The sequence below is a fragment of the Hibiscus syriacus genome, unplaced genomic scaffold, assembly GCF_006381635.1.
Source record: "Hibiscus syriacus cultivar Baekdansim isolate YM2019G1 unplaced genomic scaffold, ASM638163v2 tig00010968_pilon, whole genome shotgun sequence".
Lineage (NCBI taxonomy): Eukaryota > Viridiplantae > Streptophyta > Magnoliopsida > Malvales > Malvaceae > Hibiscus > Hibiscus syriacus.
In genome coordinates, this window is record NW_024062239.1 from 1839754 (window position 1) to 1861943 (window position 22190).

General features: G+C 33.4%; 1 pseudogene; it reads right to left on the reverse strand.

The window, feature by feature from the left end:
* Nucleotides 1-17897: 17897 nt before the first annotated feature.
* Nucleotides 17898-20855, reverse strand: LOC120204487 (annotated as a pseudogene).
* Between the last annotated feature and the right edge of the window lie 1335 nt (nucleotides 20856-22190).

Here is a 22190-nt window from a genome sequence, read left to right on the forward strand (position 1 = left end):
TATCGAGATTCTAACTCAAATTTGTTGACAGTAACTCTATTATCGTCTTGAATGTTTGGCTTACAAATTGCAGAAGAAGCTTTGAAACAGAAAAGCTGGAGTTTTAACAGCGTATATATTTTGGAATATTGGAATTTGGCTAATGGTGAACTGCATACACATTGGTATTTATCTTTCACCTTTACTACATTTGGAGTTTAGCACTCGTAATGTTCAACGCTAAATGGCCTGGACTAGACATTGAAGAATCCGATCCTTGTGCCCATTAGCCATCTCAATAAACTATTATTAAATTTATTCTAAACAGACACTATGTTCTGCCTTTTCTCTCTCTAGATGTTATAACCATTGATGCGTTCCTTGACATTTCTGTTCATGAACGTTGTCTTAACGTTCTGAAAAGTCGAAAACATAATTTTAGGCTTAATTTTGACTAAAATTTGAGATTTTCCTTTTCATCGAAAAATTGGTTGGGGGAGTGGTTATCCATATTTGTTCAGGATGTGATTGAATCACTCAAAAATATTTTTTTTATTTTAATGAAATTTAATTTAAAGATTATTAAAACAACTTTTAGGTCAATGCACCGAAAAAAGAATTCAGAAGTCAATTGCGTGTAAAAAATGATTAGCATCGCCACAACGCCATAAAATCAGTACCTAATCGATTAATTGTTTTCTTTGCAAAGATAAATTAGAAATTCAATTTTAGTTTAGTTAATGATCTATTTACTAATCGAATAAATACAATGTTACTTAACCTTCTAAAGTTCTAAATAGAAAAATCAACAATTTGTTACATGAGAGAGTTAAACTTCTAAGATTAAGCCGGAGAAACACCAATACTTTTTCAAGAACTTAAGTTTTCTAAGGTAAATGAGCAAACTTTTGACATTTCAAAACGAGGAGAAATACTCTCTAATATGATATAAAACGATGTTTTAGACGTTTTTGAGACTAGATTCATCAGCATACAACATCTTCAATCAGCTTAATTACGTGCTTATTTCCAGCTGATATATTTGTTACATGGTAATAATTTTGTTAATTGATACAACATAATTTTAGATTTCCAAATAAACGTTTTTTTTACCAAATTATTTTAATGAACTTGGACATGTTTTGGTCTATATTCATCCAGACTTTTTCAGATTTTATTACAGCCGTTATAATAACTATTGTACTAGTTGTTATTTCTTTTATTAATTGCTGATTTTTATGCAAAATTTTTTGTCCGAATTAGTGTTGTATCTACCTCTCCATGCCTATAAATATCAAGCAGATTTTCATTTACAAATTATCGAAAATCATACAAGTCATATTTTCTCTCATTTCCATTCTCAAAAGTTTTTAAAGCTATTTCGTGCAACTGAAGAGCAATACCATCAACTTTCCACTCTGAAATTTGGATGTACAAATTTTCAGAGAGTCGTATTAATCTTGGGGTACGATCGCCTATAACACCGATTATATAAATCGGGACGAATTCGTTTATAAGACAGTGATTATTACCACGATAATGTTGTTTGATTTAGTGTTTCATTGTTTTATAAATTTTCAGTCAGTACTAACAATTTCATTTTGCAACTTCTATACCAACAATAAATTGATGGTATTGTTGGGTTTCAAGCAAATATATGTAGTTATCTATATTCATGTTATTCTTGTTTTTGATTTCTCTAAGTCCCTAAATCATTGGATCTTCCCCACAACAACTTGTACGGTGACTTCCCAATGATTGAATTCAAGAACTATGCTAATTTTGTTCTTTTTGACTTGTTTAATAATTCTCTTTATGATACTAGAATTCCTAGGTTCGATTAATTATTAGCTTCACGAGAACCTTGATGTCTCTATTAACAAACTAGATGAGACTCTAATGGAGCTCATATTAACTATTAGCCTCCTGAGAATCTTGATGTCTCTATTGACTGTTAGTTTCAAAATCCTCGTATGATTTGATTTAGGTAACAATCAGTTTACAGATCAAATCTTATCGAATCTCACTGTACAAAAACACTTTGATCTATGTATTTAGTTCGAGTTCCAAAGGTGGATATATGTTCATGAGAGACAAAGAGAACAGTGATTTTAGGGTGAGGAATAATTTAATTTACTCTGAAGGAATCAGCGAAGCGAAGTTGCATGAAAGCTTTGAGTCCAATTCTTGTTCTTTGATAACAATATATAGTTGGCCAAATCACTTGATGAAAACATATAATGTCACATAACATACTAATTGAAAATATTTTCGATACCTTTAAAGATCTGTCACACAATGATTATCGTCGTTAAAGATCGAAAGAAACTCTTAAATATGGTGGACGTTATGTTGAACGCGATGACGATCTGAAGAATTATAAACAACAATAGTACACACGAAAGAAGGTCAACGTATGCAAATTTTTTTATAAAAAAAGTTAAGATTTTGTTGGAGAAAATGTTACTTTAACGTGTTAAATCAACATTTTTAATGGCAACCGATGAAAGTGATTGTAATAAAAGTAAATTAAAAGTTCAATGTATGTATTGTAAGTTTTAAAAGTTTAGTGATAAAAATGTAAGTATTTTAAATGTTTGGTGACTATTTTATAGTTTATGCATTTTTCTTGATAGATTCAAACTTTGTATAGTATTAGGGTGAGTAAAAATTCACTCGCCTTGAAAAATTAATTTTTTCTACTTAATTCGACTCGAATTGAGTTCGATTTAAAATTTTATAAACTCGACTAAAAAAATCAAGTTCAAATTGAGTTGTAAAATACAACTCGAATAGCTCGAAATTTTTAGTAATTAATAGATTTATTTTCAAGTTTGAGTCGAGTCCTTCGATTTTGTAATATATATGTATTAGGGGTGTTCAAATCTGGATATCCGGTTTTCGGGTACCTAGGTCTTCGGGTATTAGATTTTTTTGCTTGTGTCCCGAACTAAATGTTGCGAGTACCTGTAATTTGGGTAACTGGGTATCTGATTTTTAATTTTTTTAAATCATTAATTAAAAAAATAAAACTTATATGATTAAGAAATGTTATATTAATTACTAAACATACAATTATTGGGTGGTTTTTTTTTTAAATTTTATTAGTTTAATTTAATATGTAATATATATAAAAAATAATTATAATCGAGTAATCGGTTACCCGAAAAAAATGAAAATTTGTGACCTGGGCCCGACCAGAAAAATGTCGGGTCAAGTATTATTTTTAAAAAAATACCCGTTTTTTAATTCTGGTCATTAGGTCAATGTATATCAGAAAAAATGAAGAAACATATTATAATATTGTATATATGATTATAGAAAGTCACTTAAATCGGAATAAAAAATATTATAATATTATAAATATTCACTATTAAATTTAAATAGAAACTCAAAATATCGACTAGACTCAATTCGAATTTTATAAATTTGACTCAAAAAAATTTCAAGTAAACTCGAAGTTGTAAAATAGAATTCGTCAAATTGATTAACTCAAAATTTTTTAACTCGACTCAACCTAAACACTCAACTCTATATAATATAAAATTTGGTACTTTCCCATTAGCCTTTTATTGTAATTTACGTTTACTTCTTTAAAATTGAAGCTTTCCATTAGGTTTTTGAGAGGAATATAATGGAATTTTGGCCCAACTTGTGGTAGCATGTTACAGTATGAGTTGCCGCATATGGGCAGACCTTCTAGATTCTAATGCCGAAGTTGTCCCTACGTTTGTCATCTTGAAACCAAGGTGTGTTTTGTTTTGAATTGAAATTTCTGTTTTTTCTTCCGCAAGCCTTGTTCATTCATAATGGTTCATTTTGTTTTCTGGGTTTTTGGGATAGGTTAAAATAAAAAGAAGACAACATCTTGTTAAGAAGGAAATAGAACCCGTTTTCAACAAAGTAGATATGAAAATAGGCGGCTCTGAAACTGATGGTACGTTAATTTCTCCCTCAAACTGGATTATTATTTTTATTTTTTCTTATTGAAGATGATTGTCATTTTGTTCTCCAGGTCATAATTTTATTAGATTATTTAGCATTTTATTTTTCGTGATTGTTTTTGCCTGTAAACTGGGAATTTTTTGTATCTGATATGATTAAACGAATTATGATTATAAAAGCATTTACATTTATTGTATGATTAAGCATACGCCTAAGGACATACCCAAACCACCGTAGTCTTCCCTCCCTCAATTTTTCGGATAAAGGCACCACCCCCAAGGACATCCTAATTGCAGAGTTTGGTGTCATGTCCCACAGAGTCTTACCACATGTCCAACGAAGCATTCTCATTTCTGCGGCCTCCATCCTCCTTACGTGATCCTTATTGATTGTCCAACATTCTGATCCATACATCAACGCTGGTCTTATTGCCATTTTATGAAATTTTCCCTTAAGTTTTAGAGGCACCTTCTTGTCACACAAAACTCCAGTAGCAGGCCTCCACTTTAGTCATCCCGCCTTTATACGGTGTGTAACGTCATCATCTACACCCCCATATTTATGTATCATAGACCCTAGGTTCTTGAAACATTCCTTTGAGGAGAGAACGTGTCCATCGATGCATACTTTTACATCTTTATCTTTTTTGTTCCCACTGAAATTTGAACATAAATACTTTGTCTTTTCAATATTGATCCTTAAACCTTTTTCTTCCAAAGCAGTCTTCCAGGTAGCCAGTCTACTATTCAGCTCATTTTTTGTTTCAACAACTAGGACAATGTCGTCAACGAAAAGAATACATTATTACGCAGGGATTACTTCCCATTACAGACGCGCATATGAAGACTGTTCAACTATTTATTTATTTATTTATTTATTTATACAGGCATTGTATTTTATCTTTATATTTATCTTTATTATCTTTATCTTTATCTTTATTTTTAATTTCCTTGAATGTCGGATGTCTTCCACGGAAGTTGTTCTTAACCTGGCGTTGGGGGAAGCCTACTACACTACCTCCCCCTTACCTCATTACATATGGGAATAGGGTTTTGTTATTGTTGTTGTTGTATGATTAAACATACAATTTTATGTTTTTGATGTGTTTATTCAACACTTGATTGTGATTATGATTCTTGTGATGAGAGGTCCTTACTGAAGGTTCTAGAGTAGTTGCTGGTGGTCTATGAATTACAATTTGTTTCTTTAAATTTATGCTTCAAGATGATAAAGAAAGAACTAATGTTAGTTGAATATTACAGAACCAAAATCATAGTGAAGTACATAGTTGCTTGACAAGAGAAGATGGTCTAGAATTTGATAAAGATATATATTTCAAGAGAGAGACCTCTCAATGAAACTTCTCAATGATAATTCATGTTATGACCCTAGGAGATGAGAGAAGAAAATTAGACGAAGAATGGAGAGAATTGAGATTAAGGAGAGAAAAGAAAAGATTCAAGAAGCTTAGAATTCATTCAATCAAAAGCATGCCTTCTCCTCCTCTAGTACATGGTTTATATAATTACAGTGTACCCCTAGTTACCCTACAGCTGACAGTCCTTGTTGTACTAAATATAACAACCTGCACAACTAAGCAAGTTGTTTCCTAACCTTAGTGGTTGTAGAACGTGTCAGGTTTATTCCCAATTCCAAATCCCTAACCCTTTCTCTGATTTCCCCAATTCTCTTGTTATGATTCTTATCCCTTCTCCTCTGTGCATAACAATACCCCCTCCTTGAAAGGATCCTTGTCCCCAACGATCAAAACCTGGGATTAGTGCTTTAAACACAATATAGTTTTCCCCAGTGATGTTTTTTGGCCTTAAGTTCGTTCACTACAGCAACAATTGAGTGATAACCTGATTGTGCTTCTTGAGGTTAAATACACCTTCATCCAGAAAACTCAAGTTGCCAAACACCTTCCACCAAAAACTATAGATAACAGTACCATAGACCCTTCATGCCAGCCTTAATCCTTTTCGAAGAGCAAGTGAGGTTTGATGGTAAGATCGAAACTTCAGGTAAATTATGTCCTCTGTCTTTATGCCTCTGTCTGTCAATTTTATTTGAGCAAAAAATGTCAGCCTTGCTTGAGTCTTCTGAAAAAATTTCAGATTCAAAAGTTGTTGTTTTAGTAACTGATTCATGTTGCTTTCTTTATTGACTTCCCATATAGTTATGACATTCCCCTTCCCTTGAAATGATCCTTGTGCATCTAGAGGTATCTCCCTTCCAGGTACTTGTACTTTTAGAAGATTGGAGTACTCTGCCACGGTGAACAAGTGCTTGTGCTCAGTGATGAAGACAAGCAGGGCTTCAAATGGAAAATTTAACAGTTCAAAATTGGTTCGAACATGATCAAGTCTTTGTTGTATAGCTTCACTATCAATTGAAGAAATAACAGCGAGGGCATGTTCTAATGCAATTGAATTATGATATATCTGTTGAACTCTAAAAAGGTTGATCGATTTCATGTCGGCCAAAGCCTTAAGTGATGCATTTACTGCAATACTACATATTCCACCAAATAAGTAATTCCACTTCATTCCAACAACAAAAGGTGTTATTTCCTCATCCCTGCGTGTTATCTGCGCAGTAAGTGAAATAATGAAATCATCAAGCTCTTCTGCATCTTGGTTTTCCAGGTATTCCCTATATGTCATTTCCTGCAAGTGGAAAATTGTCTCAAGTTGCATCTCAACGTGCATAACTTTCAAGCAATCAATTGCTAGTTTTCTGTACTCATCTGTAAATGATTCCAGATCCCTAAGTGGTGAACTACTTGTTTGTTTATTTCTAGGCTTGCCACTCTCCGCATGTTTTAATACTGCTAGTAGGGTTGCTTTTACAAGTATTTCAATGGAGTCCGCAACATACTCCAATGAATCACTCAAGGATGCCAGCAAAATAAGTTTATTGTCATCAGAAAATGTAGACTCCAGGTCTTCCTGGAGACGTGCAGGTAATTTGTCCACAACTGGCATTAAAAGAAAGCAGTTGAACTTCAATTCTGCAGAGGCCAAGAAATATTCCCTTATTCCATGAAAAATTTGTTGTACCAATGCATAAACAATCTTTTCTGATGAAGGACCAAGCCTCCGGTTCCAAAGTGTGCTATCTAGAAGGTCAGCAAGCTTTGTTTCTGCTGTCTGAGCAGAAGAGCATGAATCGATGCCTGAAGATATATGTGTAGCCCCCCCAACCCGTACCCGACCCGGATCTGAGTCTGAGATGTCACATTGACTTTTCAAACTTTGACTCTTGACAAAATTCAGAGAAAATTTAAAACTTCCATTAAAATAAAAGCGGTTTATTTACATAAATAGACCAAAATAACCAAAATCGATCAGAGCATATTCAACTCAATCACTTAGTGCATGCCAACTATATTCAAATTAACGAAACACATGTAAATCATCTATTTCTGATCTGAAATTTTGTAAGGGAGATGCTGACATGTCTTGCTCTTTTTCGCTTCTCTTCTCGCTTCTTTAACCTACGTGTGAAACAATCACACGCTAAGTTGAAGACTTAGTGAGGCATATAAAACTCAATTGAAACTCTAATTCCTAAAAATGCATGAACATCTCATACAATAATATCATACAAGTCAATATAACATTTCATACAATCACATGCATACAAATATATAAATCGTATCTTAATTATCAATAACCTCATTTCTTAATTAATATTCCATCCATTTATGTCTTTTAGTTATCTATTCTTATACTTAAACTTCTTAACAATCATATCATTCATTAACCATTAATATATTTCAATATTACATATAACATATATTACATTTCACACAGCAAAGCAGGTAAAGTACATATCATGTATTTGTTTGTATTTCTTTATTAGCCCATGTACACCTATGAGAACTATAGATATGTGAGTCTATAGAGGTTGTGCACTAATGCTGTCACCACAGCTCGTATAAATGCACCGAAGTGCCACATAGAATTGCACCGTAGTGTCGCGTAGAAATGCACCGAAGTGCCATATAATATGTCCCTAAGGACCACGTAGAAATTCCTTAAGAATCATTATATATGTCAAGGATCAAGTATGTGTCTCAAAAGACCTCACACATGTTCCAAAGAATACATATATATCACTTATAAGTGCATAGCTCATCTTCACATATCTTATCTACATGTATACACATGAATCAAATGGAAAATACCAAATCATATGAATATATATATATATATATATATCTTATGCAATAACATTACTTATACTCACATGGATCAATATCATAGAACTTAGTTCACTTTTTCATGTTACCACACCGACATATAATCTTATATAAATCCTATAAGTAAAAGCTATTTATCTTTATCCTATATTCCTTTTGTACTGGCTTACATGATTTATTATACTAATCTATACAGTAACATAACCCTTATCACTTATCTCACCTTATGTAATTAGAGTTATTCTATCCATTTAATTTAGTTCTACATAACTCCTATAACCTCCTCATAGAGTATTATAGTTCTTCGTGTTATAACTCCTATAGCATAGTTTCCTTTAAAAATATATTACTCTTTCTTATAGTGCTTATCCTATAGGTTCGTATCATCGTTATGCTCATGTCCCCTAATTTATATATAATTTTCAAAGAGTTTCTTAACTTATTATCTTCTGATTTATATTTTATCCTCTTAAATATTCTCATAGTCACATATAGCTTCATGACTTATCACTTATGTAATTTACATTGCATTCTTATATATATATATATCACAATAAACCTTGTCTTAATTATTCTATCAGTAATCTATACTTACATGGCTTGTCTCTTACAATAATATCTTTACATATCTTATTTTATGATCCCCCATTATCTTATAATAATATTTTACTTACATCATATATCAAATACAAAACATATCAATATATAACATATATACTCATATCAAAACATGCTTATATTCATTAATTTATGCATTCTAATATAGGAAATAGACTTGTCGCAAGTCATATTTCCTTTACACATCATATAACTAGCATGCACTCACCTGGCCTCACTAGTCAATACCGATCTCTAAACTTTCCCCTTGATCGATCTTACTTGTCAATGATTCCGGAACTTGTTTTGGCTCTGTATCTACATAATTATACATTTTAAGGCAATTATCAGATACCTACACCTTGTAATCTGATACTAACAACTTAAATGAACTTAATAAACTAATATTAACTTTTTCCTTTAAGGGTGTAGCGATGCACTATAGGTGCATCGGTACACAAAATAGCTTCGAAGTATTGATGCATCGATGCACCCCTTACTGCATCGTTGAACCTTCAAAATTTGTCTTGGTGCATCGGTGCACACTCATAGTGCATCGATGCATTCCTGGCATTCGATGTTTCTTCTTTTAAGCATGCATCGGTACATATTGAATGTGTACCGATGCATCTTGCCCATAAATTGCTCTTTAGGCACGAAAATCCATTTAATTAAACTCAAATGCTTCATATTTTATCCTCTTACAAATTCTTAACTTACATATACATGTTTAAACTCATTTATATTCATTTATCTCATCTTGAACCTTAATATCCTCTCCTCTTTATTAACTTCAAGAATCATACCAGATTTTCAACATGTTTTAAAACTCATTTTATCACTTCATATCTCTTAATTTAACCCTTAACAAGTCAAATTCAACTTCAAAATCTATTAACTCCTTCCATTTCACTAATTCACTTAAAAACTCTTCATATTTAATCCTGCATAACTCATACATTTTGAAGTTTCAACATATTTTAATCTCTAAATAATCTTTCTTAGCACCCCAAGAATCAAAACTAAGCTTAAAACTCAAGAATTAACTAATTGAAATTAAGCTTACCTTTGCCATGGAGCTTACAGGAAGAACAAAGCAAGAAGAAGGATAAGCTTCCAGACTTCTCCTTTAAATCCCACGTGTTTTTCCTTAAATAAAGAATAGAAAATATCTTTAATGTTGAAAAGACCATAATAACTTTCATTCTTTATGTCCTTGCAATTTAATCCACAACTCAAATAGTCCTATTTAATTTCTTATACTTTTCAATCTTTCAAAAAAAAATCAATCCTCACAGTTCCAAAATTTCTATTTTAGTCACTAACCCCAATTTTGGGATATTACAAATCTCACCTCCTTTTAAGAAAATTCGTCCTCGAATTTTTATTATACATACCAATAAGAACATATCTTCTAATGTTCTCATGTTGTCTCATTTACTTAATCTTTCCTCCATTTATTTTCTTCAACCACCTTTTTCCTTTGTACATCCTTATCATGTCACTTATCATATAACAGTAACATTAATTCTTATCATTAAAATTCATAAATCAATCAAATTCCTTATCAATCTTTAATTGCCTTGCAATAATAACCAACTTTTATTCCATCATCACTTAATTACTTCTTAAGCTTCCTTAATACATATTAATCATTCTTTATTTATCTGAATAAGTCTGCTTGACCAAAAACATATCCTTTATCACATCTAATTCTTTAAACTTTATCCTTTCCTTCCTTATTCCATTATTCCCTTATTCATTCAAAATCTAAATCTTTTTTTACACAAATCTCCTTTTACACAAATCATATCTTTTCTTTTATGCTCATATACTCTTTTCCTATCACTTATTCTCATCTCTGATTACTGATCTTTATCACATCTTCACAACTCTTATAATCCATATGAACTACCCAAAATCTTGTTATGATATCAAATCCTTCAACTCCATACACGTATTATCACATAACTTCATTAATCAATACCAGTTCTTCCAATGTGAAACGTAAACATTCATCGAACCAACTGCATACATTCCTTTCAATTAGAATTAATCCCTCAATAATTCACTTAAATTAACAAATTCACATATTTCCTCATACTCTATGCAATTTCCTTTGCTCAACTCAACATTCCAACTTCCTTTGTCTTATAAACGGATCATTGATATACACATTCTCAAACTCTTCTTATCAATCCTCAGCTTTACTCAAATATAAAAATCCTTATTTCCTTTACTAATATCACTTTACTATAATCCAAGTATACAACTGTATCCAGATCCATTTTATATTTGGTTATTATATCCTAAAAATATCTTATAATCTTATACTTCCAGTACATTCCCATCACATATTCTTGTTAGTCAACACTAACTTTTTCCTTCTAAAATGCAAAACAATATCTACATCACTTGATCCATTTAAAAGACTTCTTATTCTTCACTTTGTATAATTTCTAGCAAAACTCTGAAGTCATTTCTCCAATTTGATCTTTTAACTTGGAACACAACCAATTCTAACCAAGTTTATAATTGAAAATCATAATCTCTATCACTATTCGATAGTGATGATTTATAAAATACTAGTTCCCTTAATCATTCTGAGTTCTCTCCAGAACCTTAACACAATAACCACTTTTTGAAAAAGAAACCATTTCAACACCTATAGCACTCCTTTTAATATAGGCACCAGCCCTCTACACCTCACTTGCATGCATCATTTTCATTTAAATTTGCTTCACAACCTTTCACTCTACTCATCAAACTGTACTCTTGTCCATACACATTACGATTTCCCTCTGTATCAAACTCATAAACTCTGGCTTCATATAACTTATACACTTGTCGCTGATGCACTTATCCTTGAACTCTTTGACAATTCTAACCCAATCATTTGATCTCTTAACGTCCTTATGGTGACGCTTTTTCACCATATTATATCTTATTCACTTAACAAAACTTCTCCATATCACTTTTTCGATTCAAAATTGTGACAACCTTTTATCACTATTCAGATATGATTTCAATTTTTTGAAATCAACCTTTAATCTTATAAGACACTTTCTGAGGTTTCAGTTATTCATCCTGCTTGGCCAGGGCAGGTGAATTACTATCACCATCAGATTTGTCAGCTATCGATTCACTTTGTCATTTATTATAATCACATTTCTATTGTGTTCTATTAAACTTATTCTATCATCAAGACATCATATTCCTTACAATTTCATATCAGAATTTTTTGCTATTTTGTTGGAATGTATCATTATACGACACTCTAGACTCTGGTTTATGCCGAGAATCGACTAAACCATAGCTCTAATACCATTAAATGTAACACCCCCAACCCGTACCCGACCCGGATCCGAGTCTGAGGTGTCACATTGACTTTTCAAACTTTGACTCTTGACAAAATTCAGAGAAAATTTAAAACTTCCATTAAAATAAAAGCGGTTTATTTACATAAATAGACCAAAAATAACCAAAATCGATCAGAGCATATTCAACTCAATCACTTAGTACATGCCAACTATATTCAAATTAACCAAACACATTTAAATCATCTATTTTCTGATCTAAAATTTTGTAAGGGAGATACTGACATGTCTTGCTCTTCTTCGCTTCTCTTCTCGCTTCTTTAACCTACGTGTGAAACAATCACACGCTAAGTAGAAGACTTAGTGAGGCATATAAAACTCAATTGAAACTCTAATTCCTAAAAATTCATGAACACCTCATACAATAATATCATACAAGTCAATATAATATCATACAATCACATGCATACAAATATATAAATCATATCTTAATTATCAATAACATCATTTCCTAATCAATATTCCATCCATTTATGTCTTTTAGTTATATATTCTTATACTTAAACTTCTTAACAATCATATCATTCATTTAATTATTAATATATTCAACATTACATATAACATATATTACATTTCACACAGTAAAGCAGGTACAATACATATCATTTATTTATTTATATTTCTTTATTAGCCCATATACACCTATGAGAACTATAGATACGTGAGTCTATAGAGGTTGTGCACTAATGCTGTCACCACAGCTCGTATAAATGCACCGAAGTGCCACGTAGAATTGCACCGTAGTGCCGCGTAGAAATGCACCAAAAAGTGCCATATAATATGTCCCTAAGGACCACGTAGAAATTCCTTAAGAATCATATACATATGCTAAGGATCAAGTATGTGTCTCAAAAGAACTCAAACATGTTCCAAAGAATACATATATGTCCCGAAGGACCGTGTAGACCCTCGACTCTTGGCATGCCAACTATATCCCTAGCTCTCATGACACATATCATGGGCATTATCTTTTATATCCTTTTTCATATTCATGTAAACATATCATATATTCATCTAAACTCGTGACTTCATTCACATATACATGTAATCACGTAGTTCATGTAAATTCTCATAGTTTCTTATCACATCATGTGATCATATCACTTATAAGTGCATAGCTCATCTTCACATATCTTATCTACATGTATACACATGAATCAAATGGAAAATACCAAATCATATGAATATATATATATATATATATATATATATGCAATAACATTACTTATACTCACATGGATCAATATCATAGAACTTAGTTCACTTTTTCATGTTACCACACCGACATATAATCTTATATAAATCCTATAAGTAAAAGCTATTTATATTTATCCTATATTCCTTTTGTACTGGCTTACATGATTTATTATACTAATCTATACAGTAACATATAACCCTTATCACTTATCTCACCTTATGTAATTAGAGTTATTCTATCCATTTAATTTAGTTCTACATAACTCCTATAACCTCCTCATAGAGTTTTATAGTTCTTCGTGTTATAACTCCTATAGCATAGTTTCCTTTTAAAATATATATTACTCTTTCTTATAGTGCTTATCCTATAGGTTCGTATCATCGTTATGCTCATGTCCCCTAATTCATATATCATTTTCAAAGAGTTTCTTAACTTATTATCTTCTGATTTATATTTTATTCTCTTAAATATTCTCATAGTCACATATAACTTCATGACTTATCACTTATGTAATTTACATTGCATTCTTATATATATGTATCACAATAAACCTTGTCTTAATTATTCTATCAGTAATCTATACTTACATGGTCTGTCTCATACAATAATATCTTTATATATCTTATTTTATGATCCCCATTATCTTATAATAATATTTTACTTACATCATATATAAAATACAAAACATATCAACATACAACACATATACTCATATCAAAACATGCTCATATCCATTAATTTATGCATTCTAATATAGGAAATAGACTTGTCGCAAGTCATATTTCCTTTACACATCATATAACTAGCATGCACTCACCTGGCCTCACTAGTCAATATTGATCTCTAAACTTTCCCCTTGATCGATCTTACTTGTCAATGATTCTGGAACTTCTTTAGGCTCTGTATCTACATAATTATACATTTTAAGGCAATTATCAGATACCTACACCTTGAAATTTGATACTGACAACTTAAATGAACTTAATAAACTAATATTAACTTTTTTCCTTTAGGGGTGTACCGATGCACTATAGGTGCATCGGTACACAAAATAGCTTCAAAGTATTGATGCATCAATGCACCCCTTACTACATCGATGCCCCTTCAAATTTTGTCTTGGTGTATCGGTGTACACTCAAAGTGCATCGATGCATTCCTGGCATTCGATGTTTCTTCTTTTAAGCATGCATCGGTACATATTGAATGTGTAACGATGCATCTTGCCCAAAAATTGCTCTTTAGGCACGGAAATCCATTTAATTAAACTCAAATGCTTCATATTTTATCCCCTTATAAATTCCTAACTTACATATACATGTTTAAACTCATTTATATTCATTTATCTCATCTTGAACCTTAATATCCTCTCCTCTTTATTAACTTCAAGAATCATACCAGATTTTCAACATGTTTTAAAACTCATTTTATCACTTCATATCTCTTAATTTAACCCTTGACAAGTCAAATTCAACTTCAAAATCTATTAACTCCTTCTATTTCACCAATTCACTTAAAAACTCTTCATATTTAATCCTTCATAACTCATCCATTTTGAAGTTTCAACATACTTTAATCTCTAAATAATCTTTCTTAGCACCCCAAGAATCAAAACTAAGCTTAAAACTCAAGCATTAACCAATTGAAATTAAGCTTACCTTTGCCATGGAGCTTACGGGAAGAAGAAAGAAAGAAGAATGATAAGCTTCCAGACTTCTCCCTTAAATCCATGTGTTTATCCATAAATAAAGAAGAGAAAATATCTTTAGTATTGAAAATACCATAATAACCTTCATTCTTTATGTGCTTGCAATTTAATCCACTACTCAAATAGTCCTATTTAATTTCTTATACTTTTCAATCTTTCAAAAAAAATCAATCCTCACAGTTCCAAAATTTCTATTTTAGTCACTAACCCCAATTTTTGGATATTACAATATGACTGAGTTTTGTATCTGCTCTTGGCTTGGTGTCATGCTTCTCTGTAGCAACAGACCCAGTCAATGAATCTTGGGAATTTTCGGGAGATGTGGAATTGACTGCTATACTGGATGGCTCAATTCCACCAAATGAGTCTAAAAAATGACGTAGCCCAACCCGGTTCTTATTGTGGAGGGACCAGGATACGTAACGGGTTGTGCTCACTAAATCCTCCAAACATTTCTCACGGTAAGCTCTTTCAGTATATTAAACGAAGTTGTTGAAAGCAGAAACAATATGCCTGAGAAATACGTCGTGGCCACTTAAAAATTCTCCATCTTTCTGCATAAGATATATAAAGATAGGAAGTAATCTCTTCAGAATGTACAAGAGCCGATAACCCAACTGATGGAGGAAAGGTTCAAAAGTGTCACGAGCCTTTGAAACTGTTATAACACAAGCTGTCCTTGAGTAGTTTGTTCCATCATGAATATCTTCGACTCCACAGGCATTGACAATTTATTCCCTTGTAATTGGTTGGCATTTTATCCCTCCCACAATAAATCAGAATTCAGCCATGGCACGATGATATTGTGCACCTCCATAAAGAAGCATTCCAGAATTGGGTATTATCTTGTGTGGCAATTGAAGACCATCAGCACCCACAAATGCTCCTCCATTACTTATCTCATCTACTAGTGTTTCACCATTTGTATAATCTTCAGCAACCCGAAGGAGTTCCACAAACTGCACGGTAGCATCAAGTGCATCTGTAGCCCACCATGGTGGTTCTTCCAAAAGTCCAAGAAGAAATCTTTGGGTAGAACTTGGAGTTGCAATAGCATAATACTGATGAAACAAACATGCATATGGTTCAAGAGCTGGTAACCCAGCAACTAGATGCTCATCCAAAGTTGTTGTTGGGGGAGAAGTAGGAGAGCAGGGACTGCAGCAGCTGTTAAACTAGAAGTCTCATAGCGTGCAACCTCTTCATCACATACACTTAAAATGACACTGGCACCATTTGCAACAACCCATCTTGGAGTTGATGGTATGAGCTGAGAATGTTTTCCAGATCCACGAGAAGAAGCAGTAATTTGAATCTTTGATGTTGGCAATTTATCGAACACCTGAGAATCATCATGTTTTTGCTCACACTCTTTACCAATCAACAACTGTAAAATGTGCTCCATATCCCTCTGCTGCGACGCCATTTTGGATTCCAACATACTAAACCGACCGTCCTGCTCCTGCCACCATTTAGGCGGTTTTGTGCCATCCGTTGCTTGCGTCACCAGAGTTGTAAGTTCTATAATCTGCTGCTGGATTGAAGAAAGATTAAGAGTTTCAACCATGGTTTGGTTCTTTGCTTCAAGCTGCCAGGAAGTGATGGCTCTGAATACCAATTGTTATGACCCTAGGAGATGAAAGAAGAAAATTAGACGAAGAATAGAGAGAATTGAGATTAAGGAGAGAAAAGAAAAGATTCAAGAAGATTAGAATTCATTCAATCAAAAGCATGCCTTCTCCTCCTCTAGTACATGGTTTATATAATTACAGTGTACCCCTAGTTACCCTACAGCTGGCAGTCCTTGTTGTACTGAATATAACAACCTGCACAACTAAGCAAGTTGTTTCCTAACCTTAGTGGTTGTAGAACGTGTCAGGTTCATTCCCAATTTTAAATCCCTAACCCTTTCTCTGATTTCCCCAATTCTCTTGTTCCGATTCTTATCTCTTCTCCTCTATGCATGACAGTTTATCAATTCAAATTTAGATTGTAGGTCAAAATCGTGATAGAATGTGCGTTACTTATAGTTCAGGAATGATCTCGTGTAGGTTTTGAAACCTTTTTCCTATTGTCATATGATTACCTTTTCTTGTTAGATAGAGTACTCTGTAAAAATTGTCGGTTGAGAGTTAGGCCGAAACTTGTGAGGTGTCACATTCATCTTTAGGTGTTCTTACAGCTGTGGATTACTGTTTGAGAAAGTCAATTATGGTGCCATAGACGATCTGACACTACACTTACTTCTCTCTGTTTTCTTGCAGCAACATGCCCTTATTGTAGCCATGGAAGGGCCCTTTTCTCACAGGTGCAGATCCGATCTGCTGATGAGCCGGCAACGACATTCTATCATTGCTTGAAATGCAAAAAGATGTAGTGTAAAGATTGAGTAATTGTTACGTCCTTTTTCTTATAGGCCCAACTTTGTGCGTCACTGCTTTTGCTTCTAATTTTGTTCCTGGCAATCTTGAATCTTTGTTTAAATAGTTGGTTGGGATTTGTACATGAAATTGCTAAGAAATATGTGGAATTTGTGAAAGATCAGAACTGTATTGGCAACAAAACACCAATAATAAAGTATAAAAGCTTGAAACTCTACAAGTTCATGCTATTTATTGGTAGTTTACCGACTTTTCTGGCTCGGCACTTTGCATGAAGTGATGACTCCCATGATTAAGTCCTTCCCAATAATGAGCATGATAGAAAAGAGATTAAGCTGTACTGTTAGCAGTTCTGCAAAACCTATATATACATTCTCATTCCAAAGAATGATTAGACAAAAAACAACTCCTTGGTTCCGAGAACAAATACATCATACAGGATAACGACTGCCAAAAAAGAGTCGCACCCGATGCAAAGATGTTAAAATTGGTAACATTTTAAGTTTTAAAAGAGGAAAAAAGATGAACGATAATAAATACAGACCAGAGTAATAAAACCGTTAACTCTCTATCACTAAACAGCCAAGTTTTTCTTTGCCATCCATCTCTTTTTGGTAGCTTCTAATTCTTCATCCCTCATCCTAGAAAGCTCTTGAAACCATTGTTGATACTGTGCCTCAACTGCATCAAGCTCCAGCTTTAGTCCGATGTCTAGATCTTTGTCTGCTATAGACTGCGATGAGCAGTTACTTGGCAAGCAAGCGAAATTCAATTCTCTACCTAAATTGGAGAAAGTTAACCCTGAGGCTTTCATGATTTCGTTAACAGGTATGCACTCTTCGGTACTGCTTTCGTTTCTTGTTGAGTTGTTGAATTCATCATAATAATTATCTTCAAAGTCTTCAGACATGTATCCACCTAAATTTTTACAGGTTTGATTCATATTCGAGTTGGCATCCTCAGATGGTTTAGCATTCTTGATGGAAGTATCCTCAACCAATATCCCTGAAATGACAGATGCTTGTGACTCTTGATCTTCCAAAAACGAAAGATGCTCATTATTGGAACCATCTGGCGCTTGTATAATACATTCATTGAGGCTTGTGTTTAGAGCAGAGACACCTGTGGCAACCCCCAGTGCTGGATCACTAGTTAGAAATGAATCCCATGGACAGGGCGTTGACCATTTGCTGTTTTCAGAAACAGAATACTCGGCACACGTACTTGCAATTTCACTTGAGAGATAAACAGATGGCTTCCAACCAGGTAGAAGCTTTGTTATCAATGAATCAATAAATTCGGCTATAAAGGCGACATCATGGTCTGTTAACTCTAGTTGTTTGATCATCTCAGCTGCAACAGAGTGTGCAGTATCGCTATCAAGGTAAAATTGGAAATGTATGTTTCTGACTCGACCTGTGAAATAGCAGGTAACTTCTGGTTTATTAAACTGGGATCAGGAATCAACTCAATCTTTAAAGGTACTGCAAATGCTTACCGCAGGAATCAGCAATGCGGAAGTTCAATGAAACTGAGTTATCATCATCCTTTTTCCCTTTCAACCTGAATATGCTGTTATTATGCATCCTCTGCAACTCCAAAATCGGACACCGAGGACTCTTGCTATTGCTTCCGGCGCATGTGCTTATGGAAAGCTGCTTATAGTCAGTATCAATGTCCATGGACGAAGGTCCTGATGCTGGTAGGTTTTTTTCTTTTGAAGTTGGGTTCGGTAGTAGGAGGGGAAGTCGGACTGGTTATTCTCTACTTTGAGAAACGGAGCCCCCAGAAGCTCGTGTGCAGACAATCTATCAGATGCTCGAACCAGGCATTTTTCGATGAATTCCTTTATTTGTGGATCAACCTTACTCAGGGAAGCAGGTTTAACACCCTGAATGCAATACTACAGAATATATAACAGAAATTCACAAAAACAAATACCAAGATAGAGCAGTTGCATGAGGTACTTACGGACATAACTTTCTTATACATCTGTGCTGGATTTCTGCATTCATTATACGGATACTCGAAAGTAACCATCTCTAACATACACATTCCAAAAGAGTATACATCTATCAGTTCATTATATTCCTCTTCATAGAGCTCTGGAGCCATAAATTCAGGGGTACCTGATGAACAAAGTAAAAAAAATGTAGGTTATCATTAACTTAGTTAAATGAAATCTAATGCAACATTTCGACAATAACTATTCTTTTACCGATAACACTCCGAGCAGTTGGCTGCTGCATGACAATTGCCAATCCAAAATCACCAATTTTGATTTCTCCATTGTTCCCATTAACAAAAATATTGTCACACTTTAAATCCCTATGAATTATAGGGGGGACACGACTATGAAGATACACTAGCCCTCGAAGAATCTGCCTCGCCCAGTTCTTTATCGCCTTTGTATCGACATGTTTATGCTTCTTCCGATATCTAATATCAAAAGGACAAACTTTCCTTCATACAGAACAGCATTTAACAAGAAAGAAACAAGATTAAAACGACCATTGAGGATGCGTACATCCTGAGACTCCGATGCGAATAGCTCAGTAATCATGTTAACAGTTTTCTTCTTGTCATCCACCCATGAATTGTGCAACTTGATGATGTTTTCATTTTTCAATGATCTCAGGATGCGAACTTTGGAGTACAGTTTTTCCAAATCTTCCAGCGAGTGCAGTACATCGTCGATCCTCACTTGGTTCCAAGCAACTTCTATTCCATCAACTTCATCGAAGGCCCTATAGCTGCAGGCATTGCAAACAAAAGCCAAAGGGTAAACACTAAACAAATCATTGAAACAGTATATCCATATTGTTGCTAAAAGACCAGAGGAGATTAAGAACCATACACTGTCTTGAATGCACCCTTGCCCAAGACTTCATCAAACTGTAACATAAAAAGGAAGAAAAAATAATAAAAAATGAAGCATTCTCTAAATACTCCATTGCGGACTTGTAAATAAATCCATACCCGAATGTAACGACCCGTAGGATCTCTGTCTACAAAACCGGGTTCTGCTTCAGAAGCATAATGCATTCCATCATTGGCTGGCATTCCCAAACCTAACCTAGAATTCAATCCCGCTTAAGAACCAAATATCTACCCACAAGGAAAAAATCGTTTTTTTCTTCTTAATTTTTAATCAAAATTTTCGAAAAAAATAACTTTTTCCCCTTGAAAAAGTAATGTGCAGAAGGGAAAGAAGAGATTTGGGACTAAGCAATGAAAGCGTAAGCGGTTAAAGGACCAAGATGCGAAGGTTAAGAAACTGTTACTGTTGTTGATGGTGGTGGTTGTGATGATGGTCGGAGAATGATTCAGAGGCTACTGATAAAGAACCGAATGCCGACCAAGAACGGAACCGGCATTTGATCACGGTAACAACGACGTTGTTTCGAGGCAATGAACCTCGTTTACAATTCATAACCCCAAATACCTTGACTAACGATCCCCTCATTTCCTTATACCAAACCCATCCTCTGCAATTCCATTTTTCTTCAGAACCCTAAAATATTATTTTCTTCACAACGTCAACACAAATTCTCTAGCAAGAATAGAAACGAAAAATAGAATAGACAAAGAAAAAGAAATGGGGATTGTTGCTAAAATGAGAAGAAAAGCGGTTGGAATGAAGATTTTGAAAAATATCCGGAACTCAAGCTCTGAACGGACACTTGTACGGGTTTAATTCAATTTCAAGGAAAGTTTAAACACATTTCCCCCCCTTTTTGTGCATCTAACATCGTTTTTTACTTTGAATTTTTGTTAATTTTATTACCCAATTCAACGACCAAAGTTTACGTTTTGCCGCGCCGCCTTTTCACTTTTTCGTCTGGTGGGTAACTGTCCGCCGCCGCCGGGTTGCAGCAGATTGGATTTTGATTTGCTATAAGACTGAACCGTTTTTGAGTTATATATATATATTAGGGTAAATTACGCTTTTAATACATAAACTATCAGTTTTAATCAGTTTTATACCTAAACTTTCAGTTTATCAAAATTACAACTAAAATTTAGTTTTAGTTTTATTTTAGTACACAACGTTAAAAACTTTTGTTTTTGTCTAATTTCAATACTCGTTCAAAATTTAATTTAAGTTCTAAAAAATTGAAAGTTTAGGTACTAAAAATGGCCAAAACTGATAGTTTAAGTACTAAACGTGTTAATTTTTAACAGCGGAGTACTAAAATGAAATAAAAATTAAACGTAGGTATAATTTTGAAAAAAATTGAAGTTTAGATACTAAAACGGATTAAAACTGATAGTTTTATATACTAAACGCGTAATTTACCATATATTTTAAGCGCTCGTGGGTGATTGACCTTGAGCCGATCTTTATAAGAAGGGCAAACTATAAGAATAGTTTTTTTTGTCTAACTGAATTTGGTCATCGATTTAAAAATTAAGTGTGTTTAGCTCGTTATGTTATGAATTCGTTTGGTTTAAGTCCCTCAGCCGTTAGCACATTAACAGAAGTACAAGTTAGCAACTAAAAATAAAAATCCAAAAAAATTAACATGTGAAACCCACATGTCTTCTTTTTCTTCAAGAGCTTAAACCCAAAACAATTAAAAAATAAAACAAAACTTTTCCTTTTTAATAGTTTAAACCCATGATATATTTTTTATCCCTTACATTATCGATTTATTCAATTTAAGTCCATCGACCTGTTAAGTTGGCAATTAAAAGAAATCTCAAAAACTCCAATTATAAAACTCACGTGTCTTCTTCTTTAAGAGCTTAAACCCATGACATCCTTTTTAAGAGCTTAAGTCCATGGAAATTTAAAAAA